Here is a 13,592-nt window from a genome sequence, read left to right as displayed (position 1 = left end):
ATCATAGATATTTCAACCCGATACAGGCACAGGACCAAGAGAAGTGCATCACTATAGAAAAAGGGGAGCCACAAAGGGCTACCTCAAAAATTGTCATTTGACACCGAAGAATAGTTCATTAGGTGAGTCGTACACAGTCATGGTCCTGTGCTAGATCGAGCGAGAATGCAAAGAAAAGGTGGGGGGGGGAAATTTTTTAAAAATATATATAATCTTCTATGTACATGAATTCGTGTCAGCGTGTCCTCCCAACATTTCAATTCCATACTACTTAACTCACAAACATATGTAAGTCAATATTCCATATCAGGAAGGAGACGCAGACACAAACCCACAAACACAGATTACCCCCACATATTAACATCAATTAAAGTACATCATTTATTGATGGGTCTGTGTAGAAAAAAGGGGATACATATACAACGGAGGAAATCCATGGTCGTTATTGCCACACAAGGCACGATCCAACGGAGAGAAGGTCCAGGCACAAAGATTCGCCAAAGAAGACATCCTAAGGTGTTCACTCACAGGGGTCCAAGATACAGGTCACATCTCATAAAAAGGAAAGAACGGAAAGGGAAAAGTTAAAAACACATAAAACTAAAAAAGCGGAACACACACAATGAACCGCTCCCAGAGAGACGAAGAGCAAATTACAAAAATGAAGAGAAACTCATCTTCTCATTTAAGCCAATGGGTGTCATGGTCCCAAGTCTGACAATCCAGTTACATTCACGTTGAGAGAGCATCCTGGTGTAGTCGCCACCTCTTGTCCCCAGATGAACCACGTCAATACCTCTCACCCTAAATTTCCCAGGATTACAACCATGTTCTAACTTATGGTGTCGAGGTAGGGTCTTCAGCTGGGGATCATCGAGGTCAAGGTCAGCCGCCGCCAAGATGCCTCTCACGTGTTCTCGCGTACGGAATCTTAACTCGCGAGTGGTAAGTCCTATATATATTCTGCCACATCCACATGTGGCATAATATATAACATTGGCTGTGCGACAGGTAATATGGTGTTGAATCAGGAATTCATTTTTGCCGTCCGCTGATGTGAAGGATAATGCCTTCACCATATTGCGGCAGGCAACACATGTCCCACATGGAAAGAACCCTTTTAACGGTTCCCCCCCACCAAAAATGCGAGGTATTGGAGCCACATAATGACTCCGAACCAACTTATCCCGCAAGTTGGGTGCACGCCGAGATGTTATTAGAGGACCAGATGGTAAAAGAGCCCCAATGGATGGATCTATTTTCAAGACACCCCAATGACGTCTTAATATTGTACACATCTCCTGCCACCGATCATTAAGAGTAGAGATGAAACGAACAGGCGGGTGAGACTCTTCTTTCTGTTTTGATTTAGGAATCAATAAATCAGTACGTAAGGTATTCTGAGCACGCCTGAATCCACGGCGCACACTCCTCTCACTATACCCCCTGGATTTAAATCTCTCCCGAAGATCTTGGGCCTGTTCTCTAAAGAGAGTATCAGTAGAACATACTCTCCTAGCCCTCAGGTATTGACCTATCGGGATTGCAGAGACCGTGGAGGGAGTGTGCGCCGAAGACGCGTGCAACAGACTGTTTACTGAAGTTTCTTTACGACATATAGTCGTTTGGATAGAGCAGTCAGGATGTATCATGATTCGAATATCTAAAAAATCAATACATTTTTCATCACATTTAAAAGTAAGTTTAATGTTCAAATCATTACTATTTAAATCATGAATAAATAAAGAAAAATCTGAAAAAGTGCCCTTCCAAAAAATCAAAATGTCGTCAATAAAACGGAGCCAGCACTGCGCATGGGATACGGCGGGCACGCCCTCGCCAAACACCTCCCTCTCCCAGTATCCCAGGAAGAGGTTTGCGTACGAAGGCGCGCACGCCGCGCCCATCGCAGTGCCCCGCTCCTGTAAAAAGAAACGATCCTTAAACAAAAAATAATTATGTGTCAAAATAAAAGAAAGTAATTCCAGAATTAATTCGACCATTGATACATCCAGACTGCTCATCTCCAAGAAGAATCTCACCGCCCGAAGTCCATGTTCGTGTCCTATCGAGGAGTATAGTGACTCGACGTCAACCGTGGCCAATATAACGTCAGGGTCCACAAAGATCCCATCTATCTGACGCAGGACGTCCATGGTGTCCCTGACATAGGAGGGCAAAGTCTGAACCAAGGGATGCAGGTAATATTCAATGAACCTGCATACCGGCTCAGACAGCCCCCCAATGCCAGAGACAATGGGACGCCCCGGGGGGACCAGGGGGTCTTTGTGGACTTTGGGGAGCAAATAGAATGTAGGTATTTTAGGGTCCTTTACTAGTAGTCCATCCATGATTTTTTTGGGGATAATCCCTTTTTGAAAAGCCAGGTCAATAATTGCAAAGAGATCCACCATATAGCTGTTAGTCGGGTTGGAGGCAAGGGAGGAATATGATGCTTTATCCCTCAGTTGTCTGAAGGCTTCCCGTTCGTACATCCTAATGGGCCAAATTACCACATTTCCCCCCTTATCTGCCGGTTTGATGACGACCCCCGGCAGATTTTTTAATTCCCTTAAAGCTTTCCTCTGTCCAGCCGTCAAGTTATCCCTCCTCCTAACACTGCCATCCAAAGTTTTCAAATCGTTGGCCACTAATTTATGAAAAATCTCGACGGCTGGGCACAGGGAAAAGGGGGGAAAAGTGGTCGACCTCGGGTAGATGGATTTAGGGAAATTGCCTCCAGACGTAGAGGGGGTAAAATTACCCTCTATTTCATCCAAGTCCTCCAATGCCTCACTCTCTGAAGTATCGACATTGGTTCTCTGTGGGTCCTTATTGGCGTGCAATTTCTGTAGAACCAACTTGCGGGAGAAAAGGTTCAAATCTTTCAGTGCAGTAAAGTAATCAAACGTACTTTGAGGTACAAAAGAAAGACCAAGCTCCAAGACTTCAACCTGGGGCTTGGAAAGTGTGATATTAGATAAATTAATTACCTCTAAGGTATTATTTTTATTTCTGCTCTTCTTGTCAAGAGATTCAGGGGGAGTAATCTTCCGCTTAGTAGCTGCCACCATAGGTTGTCTAGTTTTGTTAGGGTTCCATTTGCTGACAAAGGGAGTCATAAAGCCTCTCTTTTCTGATGTATCGTCATCCATTGATGAGAGGGAAGATATAGAAGGGGATCTGGTTTGATTGAGGGATGGAGGAGGTCTTCTCTTTTTTTGAGGGTGCTTCCATCTATAGACAAAGTTGTTACGGTAATCCCCCATGTCTCGTTTATACTTTTTTGTCTTCACCTCAATTATATCTTTCTCCCATTTTGTGAAAGATCTCTCCAAATCCATATTAAGTTTACTAAGGGAGTCTTCAGATAATTTGGCAGACAGGTCTTTCTTAAGATCCTCAATCTCCCTCTCTAATTTAGAGAGTGTTTTATCATTCATTTTAATCAGCAGATTCATGAACCCTTTAGAGCATTTTGTGGCCAGATCTTCCCACTCCCTCTTAATCTCCTCATCCTCTACATTAAAGGAGGGGAACACCTGGACTCTCAATCCACGGGGTATTAGCCCCTTGGTAAGGTAGCGCTCCATGAACGCTTTGTTCCACCATATCCTAGTTTTTTGATTTAGTGAGAATTTGAGTCTCTCAATAGAACCGTCCGTCTCTCTGGAATTCTGCACATCAACAATTTCCGACTCTTCACCAAACACTTGTTCCAACTTACTCTGCCACGTGTTTTCACGTGCAGTATCCATTTGTCCCTTTGAAAAAGCTGTGGGTACACACAGTATAAGAGTTAATGAAAAGTTAAAGGGAATAACAAATGGGGTTCCCATCAAGTAAAAACGGCCACTCAGTATGACATAATGAATAAAGAAGAGAAGAAAACTGAGTTTCATGAGGCCTTGCATACTCAAAGACAGATGCGTCAATATTAATCATAAGTTATTTATTAGAAAACACAAAATAGGGGCACTGTCATGTAAAAATACATATAAAATACAGACAATGTTTGGAAAGGGAACGGGAAAATCCCATACTAGGACCTCAACAACATCCTATTGTGTTAGAAAGTATTGGCTCCAGTTTTACTATATAATGGTGTCCCAACCAATCAATATGCAAGAAAGAGCCCAGCAGGGCACACATAGTAAGGGAACCATAAAACCTTATACATTACTAGAGCAGTGCTTACCCATATATGTTGTCAATATGGATGTCGTGTCAGTGGTCCAGGTGATGGTGGGGGAAGCCCCGACGCGTTTCGCAGACCAGCTTCCTCGGGGGGCAGTGTGACCATGTATAGTGGACCCCATGTATATATAGTGTGGTGGGAATGATGTCTAATTGCCGTCGTTTGTAGCGCCGCATGCGCTGTGACGTGTCCGAGTCCCGCGCGTCACTTCCGGAGCTCCCAGCGGAAGTGACGTTCACAAAGGGACGTCACCGCACGCTGGACGGAGCTTCCTCAGCACGCGCGAGATCTCGGGCAGCACAGGGCACGCGAATCACGTGCGGCCATCTTGGATATTGGCAGATCCATATATGGGTAAGGAGCACTGCCCACAATACATATAACACTGCAGTTGTAAGAGCAGCATATTCTACAATTTATAGGGAGATACATTCATCGGAGCACAGTACTCAAAAGTACCCTGACCTGGTATATGTCCGTCATCATCCTTAAGGATATGTCTAAAAATACAAGTGTATATAACGCTGAGTTTGATCACCCGACAGGGGCATAACATGTCTTACTACAACCACATTTTTTTTTACACTGCTGCCTATGAGTTTTGGACTTTTTGGGTGTAATAACTAGGAGAAATCCTGCAGTGAAAACCAAATATTTGTAAGCAAGTAGCAAATTACATAACAAATAGTCCACTGCAAATATAATGAACAGTATTTACCATTTTATTTCACATAAACTTTTGCTTAATGGCTAACACACTCTAATAGTCATGACACCTTAACATTCATCTAGAAATATAACAGAATGGAATCTTTACCGCTTTCTGCTCCCACTAGTTTTATCTGTTACAGGGAACCTGTCAGGTGCAATATGCTCCCACCACAAGCAGTTCTGGGTGCATATTGCTAATACAGTACACCTCAAGAAATCAAACCCCACCATAAAATTCAATACTTTATTCTGTTAAACCAACAAAGTGCAAATTTAAAAACAGAGTAAGTTTGATACATTAGATTACGGTTACAGGGAGGATTGCGGGCAAATTCCCTATTCTTACCCTTCCTGGCCGCAGGGGTCGGCACCCTATACAAATAGACGCAGTGGTGCCCCCGCTCAAACGTGGACTGACCCTTCAAAACCCTGTGCTAACAGTCTAATTCGTGCTGTGAGAGCCTAATGTAGTATCTCGTGATGTTCTCATACACCCACACAGGCACTCTAGGCAATATACAATTGGTATGACTTTTTATGATTTTTCCTTTTTGGTACATTAAATGAACATCTTTTCTTTACTCAGCATTTTGTAGTAGAAGACACTGTCCATGTTTAAAGCATCAAACTCTGGATATCACCAGTAGATGATATCATCTACTGGTGAAATCCAGAGTTTGATGCTTTAAACATGGACAGTGTCTTCTACTTGATAAGCTGACTATGTCATCTACAAAATGCTGAGTAAAGATGTTCATTTAATGTACCAAAAAGGAAAAATCATAAAAAGTCATACCAAATGTATATTGCCTAGAGTGCCTGTGTGGGTGTATGAGAACATCACGAGATACTACATTAGGCTCTCACAGAGATCAGCAGGACGAATTAGACTGTTAGCACAGGGTTTTGAAGGGTCAGTCCACGTTTGAGCAGGGGCACCACTGCGTCTATTTGTATAGGGTGCCGACCCCTGCGGCCAGGAAGGGTAAGAATAGGGAATTTGCCCGCAATCCTGCCTGTAACCGTAATCTAATGTATCAAACTTACTCTGTTTTTAAATTTGCACTTTGTTGGTTTAACAGAATAAAGTATTGAATTTTATGGTGGGGTTTGATTTCTTGAGGTGTACTGTGTTTAAAGACCCCCCGAAACATTTTTTCTAAGGTTTCTAGGTGCATATTGCTAATCCCTGCCTAACCGTCCCTGTATACACTAGCATAGATAAAGAGAACCTTAGAAAAAGTATTTATAAAGATCTTTTATCTTATGCTACTGAGCCCAGAGACTAGTCCCAAGGGCGTTATGGCCCCCAACTAGTCCACCCTCTTAGCATGTTAGTACACCCACAGGGGCGTACTAACATGCTATTCAATGCAGCATCATCAGCGGTGACGCACATACCTGTGATCGATGTGAAAGCAACTTCTGAATGCCGGGCACTTGAGGTCATGCGTAGTATGAAGCCGGGTGTACTTGGCCCAGCTTCAGAGAGGTCTACTGCACATGTCCGGATGTGCCTGGCATTCAAAAGCATGGTCATAGAAAACACAGGTCACCACTGGAGATGCTGTATTGAACAGCATGTTAGTACACCCCTGTACTAATAGCTAAGAGGGTGGACTAGTCTGGGGCTATAACGCCCTTGAGACTTTTTCTCAAGATCTCTTTATCTCTACTAGTGTATACAGGGACCATTAGGCAGGGATTAGCAATATACACCCAGAACTGCTCGTGGTACTGGGTGCATATTGCATCTGACAGGTTCCCTGTGACAGATAAAACTAGTGGGAGCAGAAAGCGGTAGAGATCCCATTCTGTTATATTTCTAGATGAATGTTAAGGTGTCAACCATAACTATTAGAGTATGTGAACCATTAAGCAAAATTTTATGTGAAACAAAATGGCAAATATCTTTCATTATATTTGCAATGGACTATTTGTTGTGCAATTTGGTATAAGTGCAGTATGCTAGTGTATACAGGGACGGACCTGCTCGTGGTTTTGGGTGCATATTACACCCGACAGGTTCCCTTTAAAGTAAGGAAGAAGTTAAAAATCTTCAAGCCTGCAAAAAAGGTTTATAGTGGGTGAGAGTCCACTCTTTAGACAAAGAACTGCTTGAGGGATTGGCTAAGCTGGGTTGATGCTGGGAGTGTCTGAAATTACTATGCATTTATGTATTCTACTATTTTCTATAATCTAAGAAATGCTTAAATATCTAAGAAATGCCTAAATTTATGCATGGTATGCCCATATCTCTGAGGACTATCAAAGAGGTGATTCTAATTAAATCATTGGAGGGCTTTGGAAATCACGTGCCTGTGTATTAAATTATTTCTCACCGGCACTGTAGAATGAATCTCAGTTAGAATTACTTCAACATACCCTTCCTGACTGCCCCATGTGTCACTTTAAGGCTTTGCTCCCACGAGGAGCTATTGATGAGTTTTTAATGTTGCAGAATTTCTGCACCTATTCTGTAAATTAGGTTACTTGGGTTCTTTTTTTACTTGTGTTTTTATCTGGGTTTTTTGTCTCTTGCTGGTATGACATGTTTTAAACAAAGCTGCTTTGTTTTTGATATGTCCTGTTATTCCGCTTTGACAAAACTTTATTGATATACTTGTGTGAATTGCATGCACTTTTAATGTGTTTCCACAGCAGAAACACTAAAAACCCATGTGCGCTTTATACTTGTGGATTTTTCGCATATAATGATCTATAAGAAAAATCTGCACAAAAACTCAGCATAAATTTAAGAGAAACATACATATTAGGGATTTGAAATACGCACAGAACGTCAGTTTAACATACACAAAGTCACTAGAAACTTATCATGGCCACACGGTGGAGCGAAGTCACAGGAGGCTGGTGCTGCAGCTGTTGCCGACTTCCTGCAGTGGCAGCACCAATAGAGCAATGTTGTCATTGCTGTGGGCGTGTAGCTGGGATGTCACAGTGGCGCAAAGAGTGCGCCATGGATCTCAGAGCCGACATCTCTCTGTGCCTGCGCTGTCTCCAAAGCAATAGACTTCAGGAAAATGACTGCGGAGGCGGCGCTGGCACAGATTGAGATCCCAAAGAGCCAATATCTCTATCTGCACATGCGCTGCCTCTGCAGCCATTTTCCTGAAGTCCATCACGTCGGAGGCAGCTCAGGCGAAGACAGAGATCGCGGCTCTCTAAGATCTCAATCTGCTCATGTGCAACTCACAAACTTCAATAAAATAGTGGCCGCTCATGTAAGGAGGACTCAATTTCAGTTCTCCGCAGCAGCAGGTGTAGACTATTTTAAGAAAGAGAAGAGAGAGAAGAGCAATTCTCGTCCTCCTCTGCAGGGCTGTATACTGATTGGTGGAGACAACTGCAGCAGAGCTGCCTTCACCAATCAGTGATCTGACCCTGAGAAAATTGTGTCAGTTGAATGAAGGGTCTTGAATAGGTGAGCAAATACATTGAAGGGGAACACAACCTCCATCATCAGACTTCAGAATATACTGTATCAATGGGTGTATTTGTCGCTGGCGGAGGAGGGGACACTGCGCTCACCCACTGCTCGGGTCCGGCTGCTGCTGCTGCTGCTCGGTGGTGACTCGAGCGGTGGGCCGGATCCCGGGGACTCGAGCGGCGTTCCTCGCCCGTGAGTGAAAGGGGGTGGTTTGGGTTTAGGGATATTGTCCGTGACGCCACCCACGGTTGTGGTGAGATTGGTGACACCACCGCTGCTCTGGACGGGGATCCTGGGAGCGATGAAGGGGAGCAGCTTGGATGTTGGTTCTCTCCTCCGTGGGTAGGGGGGTTGATTGTCCCGGGGCCCAGTAAGGGAGGTAGGGATGAGTGGCAGGTGGGCTACGGGGCCTGGTGAGGTGCAGGGTCATGGGGGCAGCGTTGTGCCGCACGGCACGGTGGTACTCACTCAGCCAGTAACGAATACACAGTCTCCGGTAAAACAGACGGCTCGATGGACGGGTCCCACAGACGGCTGCGGTGTTTCTCCTCCCAGCAGGTTGATGGTGACTGCCTTTCCCTGCACCTGTGTAGTGTGTACGGTTCCAATGGGTTCCCACCGGTAAACCGCTCCCCAGCTTGGATGGGTGCTGAAGGAGCCCCTTTTGCCCGCAGGCTCTGGCCCTGGGAACTTTAGCCTTGGCGGTGACTGTGTTTCCCTCTATGGTTTGAGCTGTCGCCTTCAATCGGGACTTGACTGCTGGGAAACCCGGAGGTTCCCTTCGCTAACGGATTTGACAAATTCAACGGCGACTCCTAGCCTTGTCGGGGTCCGTAAGCCCTGCCGGATGGTGCTGGCTTCTCTTTGCTCACCGGTCCGGTACCGCCGGGCCACCGCCCGTCCACGGTCCTTACGGCTCACTCCAATTGGCCTCTCCTGCAGACGGTCACCACCGTCTGCCAACCTTGCTGTACCGTCCGAGCCACATACCCGGACCACTTTCTGTCTGCTCCTCTACCACTTCACTTCATGACACTTACACTTCCAACTCTCAACTTTCCACTCTCCACTTTCCACTCTCAACTCCTTCCTTTTCCCACCTCCAGGACTGTGTACTCCTCGGTGGGCAGGACCAACCGCCTGGCCCACCCCCTGGTGTGGACATCAGCGCCTGGCGGAAGGCAACAAGGATTTTGTGTTTGGCTTTGGTGTGCCTAACCGGGGTGTGGGGTGTGTTGGTGTTGTTCTGTGACGACCTGGCTTGTCCAGGGCGCCACATATTCTGAAGGATGATGGCGGTTTTAGTAGTCATGTTTAGTGTAAACACTCCAGGGAGGGACTGTAATGTAGTGGTCAAAGGGTTGTAAATGTGATGACTACCCCCCTCATCTTTCAGAATGCACCCATGTATGGTATACAGTACGTTGGTGTATTCCTAAGGATGAGGGAGGTGGTAGACCCAGATCCTCCATAGCAGTGCATCATCCAGAGATCCCCTATAACAATGCATCATCCACAAGTCCCCCATAACAGTGCATCATCCACAGGTCCCCCATAACAGTGTGTCATCCACAGGTCGCTCATAACCATGCGTCATCCACAGAGCCTCCATAGCAGTGCATCATACCCAGATTCCCATAACAAAGAGTCATCCACAGATCTCCCATAACAGTGCATCAGCCACAGATCTCCCATAACAGTGCATCATCCACAGGTCCCCAATAACTGTGCATCATCCACAGATCCTTCACAGCAGTGCATCATTCCCAGATCCCCATAACAGTGCATCATCCACAGGTCCCCCATAACAATGCGTCATTCACAGGTCCCCCATAACAGTGCATCATCCACAGGTCCCCCATAACAGTGCATCATCCACAGATCCTCCATAGCAGTGCATCATCCACAGATCTGACGCACCCACGGGGTCGGGGGCTACTCGTTACCGGGACGCGGTTCTTCTCCTGGGTCGTCGCGGTGGCCTTACCCGCTTACGGGACCCTGGCGTTGTCAATAAAGCTGGGGATAGGGATGATGGGGGTAGTTGTTCGTGACACCACCTGTGGTGTGTGGTCTGTATTAGCCACCGCTGCGGGAAGTCTCTCTCTGATGGGGCGGATGGTGATGCAGCTCGGGTGTTGCAGCTCTCCCCAGGGAGGATGGTAGGAGTAGTAGTCGCCTATGACGTAGGGCCGTGATGTTGAAAGCGCCAGCAGTAATGGGACGACACAGAGGGTGCAGTTCAAGATCTTTACTTACAGTGATGTTCTTCAGCCGATCCCGGATAGTTCGGAGGTCAAGGCCGGTGTTTCCCTCTGTGCATTACCTTTGGACAGTTTCCTTCCACCCCAGCTCATGGGCCGTGGAACGGGTCACGGGTGCCTTCTGTACTCCCCGCAAACCCTGGGATCCCCCTGCTTTCCTAAGAACCCGGGTCAAGCTTCCAGCTCCAGACAACAGGCCCCGAACTGTCCATGTCTTTTGCTTATCTCCTCCTCAAGCGACCTGGCGCTTCCTGCGCCCGGAGCTGACTGACTACTGTGTGAGATGGCTCCTAACTCCCCTGTTGGTGACCCGCCTCCCGGGTTCCTGAACTAGTGGGCAAGAGGTTTCATACCTCATGATGGCCACCCCAGCACCTACCCTAGCCCAGCCTCAGTAGAAAAGCCCCCGTGTTATGTGTTGGATGAGTGTGTTTGGTTGTTTACCGGTGATGACCTCCTCCATATCCGAGATGAATACTGCACCTCGGGTGGGGTGCAGTACTCTGTGGCGCCTGAAGCCACAGGGGCGCCACAGATGCTCCATAGCAGTGTATCATCCATAGATCCTCCAGAGCAGTGCATCATCCACAGATCCTCATAACAGCTGTTGACTGCTGTTGAGTCTATATTGTTAAAATAATGTTTTTCAATTTTATCAAAATGTTTTAGCACACCATTTGGCTTAAAATTATATATATATATATATATATATATATATATATATATATATATATATATATATATATATATATATTTTATTTATTTTTTTTTAATTTTCCTCCTCTAAAACCTAGGTGCATCTTATAATCAGGTGCGTCTTATAGAGTGAAAAATATGGTTCATAACATTTTTTTTTTCTTTTAAGGCTAGGTTCATATTTATCCAGTGCTCTACATGTAGAACTTATGTTGTGGTCCCTGTTTGAATCGTTGAAAAATATGATTCAGACAGAACTAAGCACCGTATAAGGCAGAGATGCTTCGGACTCCACGTGGCCTCTTTTCCGGCAGCGTCCTATCTTTTTAGGTATGTTCAATACTCTTTTAAAAGGTGGACACTGTGGGAAAAAATAGACCAGACAGAGTCCAAGTCACTCCATTTGCTTTATTATAGTGAATGATTGCAGTAGGGGTTAATTCTGAATGACTTTTCCCTTTATTTTAGATGGAGACACCAACATAAGTGTTTAAAGTAGAGCAGTAGACAGAAGTGAGTGTAGCCACATTATGATATTTGGGAAGCAGAATGAACAGCAATTCAAGAGCGGTGTTGATTTTTATTTTGCTTTCTGTCATTTAACATTTGGTAAAAATGATTCGATAACTTTATTCTTCACTTCAATACGCTTCAATATGGTTACACAATAGCAAAAATATATTTTTTTATGTTTTGCATCTAAAAAGCTTTAGATTCTTTTTACAGCTTTGCCATATTCTCAGAGCTATAACTTTTATTTTTCTGCTGACATTGCTATATGAGGGCTTCTTTTTTGAATCTGGGCTGCATAATATTTTCTCATTGTTTTTATTTTGATTTTTTCAGAGGGAGCGTGAACAAAAAACAGCAATTGGGGAATGTTTCTATTTTCTTATTTTTACATAATAAGACATTATTTTTCGGTAAGGCATGATTACAGCGACATTAGATTTATATACTATATCCGGCAGGCACTGCGCTTGCCAGCTCTGCAGGTCCAATGCTTGATATCAGATTGTCATAGCAATTATTGGCACCCGGCAGCTGCTATCTATGTTAGGGGGTGCAGGGGTGTTTGAGGAAGACCATCTTTCTCACAACCTAGATACTATTGTTGTTCTTGACTGTCTAGAGGGTTGAACAGTCAGAATCAGTGCTGGCACCATTCCTGGTTATTGAAACAGGAGCTCAGTTTTTAGATAAGGGTGCAAGCAAAAAAAAGAACGGCACACGGATGGTCCGTCGGCTGTCCAATTTTTTTTCTTGAACCCATAGATTTGCGAGTCTCATGCGATATGTGCAAATGCGTTCCCAGCCAGAACCCTTTATATTTGCATATATAGAGATAGATAGATAGATAGATAGATAATAGATTAGATAGACAAATAGATAAAGGATAGATATAATAGATAGATATAAATAGAATAGATAGAGACACTAGAATAGATAGATAAAAGATAGATATAGATAGAATAGATAAAAAAGATAGCTAGAATAAATATAGAATAGATAGATATCTTGCTGCTTTAATGTTACAAGCCCCCTTCATATTGTACACTTGCGTCTTTTAGTGCCTTCTCATGTGACCAATAAATATATTGACTCCAATAAATACAAATTTTTTTTTTTCAATAGACGTGAGGTTCCCCTCTATTTTTGGTGACCATTTTGGTGATCATGGTGTGAATTATGTGACTTTACTGTGCTGTGCAGAGGTTAAAATTGTACTCTTTAGTATCCCCCAACATAGTGCCTATCTATATCCATAATATTCACCCACTCACTACCTCTCTCCATAATATGCCCCCACACAGCCTTTCTCAATAATATCCCCCCATTCTGCCCCTCTCCATAATATTTCCCCATCATGTGCCTCTCCATAATTTCCTCCCAGCCTGTGCCTCTCCATAATATAGCCCCACAATGCCCCTTTCCATAATATCTATCCCCCGCTGCCCCTCTCCAAGATATTCCTCCCACCACACTTCCCCTTTCAGTAATGTTCCTCCCCATACACAACTCCTCTCTATAATGTCCCCCACACTGCCACTATCCACAATATCCTTCAACACTGCCCCTATCTACAATATCTGTCTCACTGATTCTCTCCACAATACAGTTGAAACCAGAAGTGTACATACACTATCTAAAAAGATATATCTGCATGTTTTTCTCACTCTCTGACATGAAATCAGAATAAACCTTTCCCGTTTTAGGTCAATTAGGAATACCAAATGTATTTATATTTGCCAAATGACAGAATAATGAGAGAGAG

The 13,592-nt window shown here is 44.5% G+C and overlaps 1 protein-coding gene and 1 long non-coding RNA gene across 3 annotated transcripts in view; both read right to left on the bottom strand.

Annotated features, from left to right (window-relative positions):
• The window catches only part of PRDM5 (PR/SET domain 5), a 373,869-nt gene that overhangs the window by 209,732 nt on the left and 150,545 nt on the right, over positions 1-13,592 (bottom strand). The window lies entirely within an intron of this gene.
• On the bottom strand, positions 368-3,799 carry LOC142291661 (uncharacterized). Of its 2 annotated transcripts, none has more exons than XR_012750521.1 (2): positions 3,728-3,799; positions 368-552 (listed from the first exon to the last, which is right to left on the bottom strand). It is a non-coding gene; the product is annotated as an uncharacterized LOC142291661 (long non-coding RNA). The 2 variants fall into 2 exon arrangements; XR_012750523.1 differs by lacking the exon at positions 3,728-3,799 and adding an exon at positions 2,994-3,237.

This window comes from Anomaloglossus baeobatrachus, chromosome 1, assembly GCF_048569485.1.
Source record: "Anomaloglossus baeobatrachus isolate aAnoBae1 chromosome 1, aAnoBae1.hap1, whole genome shotgun sequence".
Lineage (NCBI taxonomy): Eukaryota > Metazoa > Chordata > Amphibia > Anura > Aromobatidae > Anomaloglossus > Anomaloglossus baeobatrachus.
Note: the sequence above shows the minus strand (reverse complement) of the source record. Positions and strands in the feature narration are given on the sequence as shown.